Source organism: Carcharhinus amblyrhynchos, chromosome 14 (genome assembly GCF_965287045.1).
Source record: "Carcharhinus amblyrhynchos chromosome 14, sCarAmb.v2.hapA, whole genome shotgun sequence".
NCBI lineage: Eukaryota > Metazoa > Chordata > Chondrichthyes > Carcharhiniformes > Carcharhinidae > Carcharhinus > Carcharhinus amblyrhynchos.
This window is the reverse complement of record NC_137337.1, coordinates 36,848,362-36,853,390: the sequence shown is the minus strand read 5'-3', so window position 1 is coordinate 36,853,390 and position 5,029 is coordinate 36,848,362. Positions and strand designations below refer to the sequence as shown.

The following is a 5,029-nucleotide window of genomic DNA, read 5'->3' as shown; positions in this document are numbered from 1 at the left end:
GTGTGCCTGTCATCCTATCTAGTCGAAAACAGCCTTGCTGGGTATAGGCTTCCTTTGCCACTAGCTGTTCACTTACTACCTTCCCACACCACCAATTGCATGCCGTTCCATATTCATTCATGCAAAATGCCATGTGGCCTCGCAGAGTAGAAAATGTCACTGAGCCTCTTCCGATACTTTGCATGAACCCACAGCTGCTCAGTATCACTGACAGCTCTAACCAGGCTTTCTTAGTTTGACGTGGATGCTTCCTCCTGGCAGCAATGTCTCCCTGCAATCACTGACTGCTGGCAGGAGGGAGACTGCAAGCAGTCATTGGAGAAGTGAGAGGCTGCACACGTTCAAACATTTCCATTGACACTAGCTTGTCTTTGTACTCTGGCTGCCATGTCTCAAACCCCTCAACAAGTTGCTCCTGCCTGTGCTACAGGATAGCAGATAGTAGTTGTCACTGAATATGTGATTGAATGCCCACCTCAGTTCAAACATGATACAAGCAATTTGGTTCAGCCTTACTCAGTTTCACATAGAGCAACGGAGTTGAGGCTTAGGATTGAAGTTTCCAGCAGGGATCAAAGACAACGTCTTTGTTCTTCCAAAGTAAGTTCTGGAGTAGGTTTAGGTTCACCCAATACTGGAACTTGGGCAAATTTTGTGACAATTTGCAGAAAGTGGAGGAGTTGAGAGAGGTGGCAGTGAAGTAAAGTTGCGTGTCATCACAATGCATGTGGAATGTACCATTGTGTTTTCACAATGTAGATGAGAAAAAGGAGGGGACCAAGGATAGATCTTTGTTGAACACAAAGATAACTGTGGGAGCGGGAAGAGAGACTGTTGCAGGTGACCCTTTGGTCACGACTGTTAAAGCTTAACACCTTAGATCCATTTTTAATCCAGCCAATGAATGTAACCTTTTCAGGTCAACCCACATTTTGCATCTGGCCCATTTTTACATTCCATTGACTTTAATGGAGAGTGTAATGGATGGATTGTAAAACGGCCATCCAGCTTGGTCCTCATCTGAAAGACAATGTAACATTCCCCGAGTACTATTCTACAATGCCAGTCCATATTAAATGCATAAGCCCTCAACCTAAACTGACTCTCAAAGAGCTCTATTGATGGACACTATGAGTGGGTTAATTTGCAGAAATCACCAATCTCTCATATTATTCCCCTTTCTATAAGTCAATGAAATTTCTAAAGCCTTTGTTTAATCTTTGAATTTTATTTACGATTTCTTTTGTAAACCAGAAGGTTGAGCAAAATTGTGTGTCATATGGCAGGGTGAAGGCACCTCAAATCAACTGCGGAAAAAGCAGCGAGCAAAGAGTTAAAATCCCATCTTCTAAAAAAGATAATGAAATATTGAAATAGCATGAACCTTATTGTCTTTTATAAACAGAACATGTGTGTGAATTGATTAAACTATATTACTGGAATTTTTCTATTTAAGAATTTTGAATAACTTAACCACCAACTTCCCATTCATTTCTCCTACTGCTGACTTACTGTTGAGTGAATCTGACCTCTTTTACTTGATTGTTTTGAGGTTTCCAAGCACTGCTGCCTCAGAGCGCCAGGGGCCCGGTTCAATTCCTGGCTTGGGTGACTGTCTGTGCGGAGCCTGCACATTCTCTCCATGTCTGAGTGGGTTTTCTCTGGGTGTTCCGGTTTTCTCCCACAGCCAGCAAGACAAAGAACAAAGAACAATTCAGCACAGGAACAGGCTCTTTGGCCCATCAAGGCTTCGCTGATAACATTGTCCTATCTAGACCAACTGCCTATATCCTTCTATACTTTGCCTGTTCTATCCAGATAAGTCTTAAATGTCGCTAACATGTCTGCCTCAACCACCTCACTTGACAGTGCATTGCAGGACCGCATCACCTTCTGTGTAAAAAAAAAACTTTCCCTGCACATTTCCCCTCCATACCTTGAACTTGTGCCCCCTTGTAATTGTCATTTCTGTCCTGGAAAAAAGCTTCCAACAGTTCACCCTATCTATACCTCTTATAATTTTATAAACTCCTATCAGGCTGCCCCTCAGCCTCCGTCTTTCTAGGGAGAACAATCTCAGTTTATTCATTCTCTGTTCATAGCTAATACCCTCCGTACCAGGCAACATCCTGGTAAACCTTTTCAGTTCTCCATGCAAGGCCTCCACGTCCTTCTGGTTGTGTGGCGACCAGAATTGGACACTGTATTCCAAATGTGGCCCAACCAACATTTTATACAACTGAAACATAATTTGCCAACTTTTATACTCGATGCCCTGGCCGATGAAGGCAAGTAGCTTCTCGGCCTTTTGGCTAAGATCAAGTGTAGTATCGGCATGCTGCACTTGGTTGAAATCATTAGGTTACGTTTCAGCTTTATTTGAAGCAATTTTTTTCAAGTGGCATCTCGGCCTTTTGGCTAAGATGCAAATAAGATCAACCCTTGGAGGAGGAGCTACACCTACTCCAATCAGCTTGGATCATGTAGATCAAGCCCAAGACAGGAGGTGAGAGCCCTGTCTCGTCAGCTTGGATCAGGAATGTCCCAACTTGTTGGGACTCTGAATTGGCTTTAATTTGACTTGATTGGATTGGAATAAAGCAAATAAAAAAAATGCTTTCTTCACCATCTTTTTTCACCTGTGCTGCCACTTTTAAGGATCTATGGACCTGTACTCCCAGATCTCTCTGTGTCTATGCTCCTGATGGTTCTGTCATTTATTTTATAGGTCCCACCGGAATTGGATCTACCAAAATGCATCACCATACATTTGTCCAGCTTAAATTCCATCTGTCATTTCTCTGCCCAATTTTCCAGCCTACCTATACCTTGCTGTATTCTCTGACAACCTTCATCAATATCTGCAACTTCAGCAATCTTGGTATCATCTGCAAACTTGCTAATCAGACCAGCTACATTTTCTTTTAAGTCATTTATACATATTACAAATAACAGAGGTCCCAGCACTGATCCCTGCGGAACATCACTAGTTAGAGAACTACATTCAGAAAAACACCCTTCCACTGCTACCCTATGTCTTCTGTGGCCTAGACAGTTCTGAATCCATCTAGCTTGTTCACCCTTGATCCTATATAATTTAACCTTTAATCTTAGGATGTGCTGGTCAGATCCATTGGCCATGCTAAGTTCTCCCTCCATGTACTCAACAGGGGCCAAAGTGTGGCGACTAGGGGACTTTCACAGTAACTTCATTGCAGTCTGAATGTAAACCTACTTTAAACTTTAAAAATCTTGTCAACTGCCATATTTTGGTTTTGAATTGTCTTCTTTATTCTTTTTCACTTTTTCCTTTCTGAAAAGCACCTTAAATCTGCTATAAATGTGCATATTGCTGTTTGTTGTTATCTGAAAAATGTCTCAACTTGCTCTTCAGAGCTTTTTTTGAGATGATTTCACTGATTGTAAGTATTTTGAAAAGACACTAGTCCCACAACTGGAAATGAGGTGGATGGCGGAGGATTATTTCTTGCTGATGTCTGGGAGAGAGTTGAGCATCATGTTGACTCTCCACTCATTCTATTGTTTGCTGTCTGCAATGTTTTATAATTTAGATTTACTTTAGTGATCCCAGCTGAATTTCACTCAAAGGGTGCACAGTTCAGAAAAAGCATAGTTACAATTTTGCAGATCGCTACTCCAATTTAGATTCCTTTTCAGTGTTGCTTCCCTGCTGTGAGAGTAGAGGATCCCTGAATTTGCCCTGGAATTTATAAACACCAGGAACATGTAAAAAAAAAATTTTAATCACTAAACTTGCACATTTACACACACACTGCCCACAAATCACAATCCGTCCAGCACAATGATCTCCCTCAGCAGAGATTGGCTTTTTCTCTGCCACCAAAATTGGAGATCCTTTTTGAAACAGCAATTCATTATATTTCTTTTCTTTTTACATGATCCCTGTTCTACTCTCTGTTTATTTTGAATTGATATTTTGCATGAACATTTTTTAGTATCCTTGGTAACCTCATACACCTCAATGAGGTCATCTTTGGGCTTCCTCTGGAGAAGTCCATGAGGGATTCGCTTTGTCCTTGGATGGGCCAGTGTTCCCTGCTTATATGGGGGAGGGGAATCTCTGTATCCATGAGGGGATCTTAGGTCTTATTTTTATTTTTGTTAGGGTGCCTTCATCTCTATTGTTGCTGGCAGGATGGACTGTGTGACGGTGTTGCACCTGCCTCCAGCACTTTTTTTTCAAAAGTGCTAGAAAATATGGTAGGCAAAACCAGCAGTGCAGCCAACTGACTACATAGTGCTTTTCTTGCCTGAGTCAGAACTCTGAAAAGAAAGTGGAAAATTCTGCCCTTTACTTCCAGAACCAACATAATCTTTTTCTGTTGTATTTGCTTGTGGATGTTATTCCTGTGATACTTCTTGTTGTTCAAATGTACTTGGTGCCAGAATGACAGGTCACCTTTCGTACCCAAGTATTATTGTCCATAAGAAAATGGTAATCAAGTTGAGACCATATTGCTGCCATATCTGGCAGAGTACAATGCACTTATTGAGCCTAAGCCATACTAAATTGTTAATTACAATTTACTGGATGCCTTTACAGGCCACCACATTTTCAATCAATTACATAACTTAATCTTTTAAAACCGAGTCATAAATCTTTCTTGTGCATCTGTATTCTATTATAGTTTTGTCAACTTCTAATTTTCTCAATCTGTAGCCTGGGAAGTTATGCTTTGCTTTATGGTTGGATAAGAATTGTTTGTTGTTTTTGGCTTTGTGAGTTATCATTCCTTGAATCACATTAGGGATTTCAATAGGCATGTAAAAAGTTTACTATTTCCCTATAGAGCAATTGTCCCAGTACCAGATATTGGAAATGACGTCCAGCTCAGATTGTTTCTCTGAGTAGTAACATTCATCTTATTTCATTATTACAAAAGTCTGGCATTTTTAATTTTTTAGATGTTATTAATTACTTTTTTTTGTTGTACTAAGGGTGATTTTAACCTACCACCTGAACTTTCTTGGACAGTTGAGATGCTTT

General features: G+C 40.6%; 1 pseudogene; it reads left to right on the top strand.

Moving 5' to 3' along the window:
- Positions 1-2,292: 2,292 nt before the first annotated feature.
- Positions 2,293-2,444, top strand: LOC145352827 (U2 spliceosomal RNA; annotated as a pseudogene).
- The last annotated feature ends 2,585 nt before the right edge of the window (positions 2,445-5,029 follow it).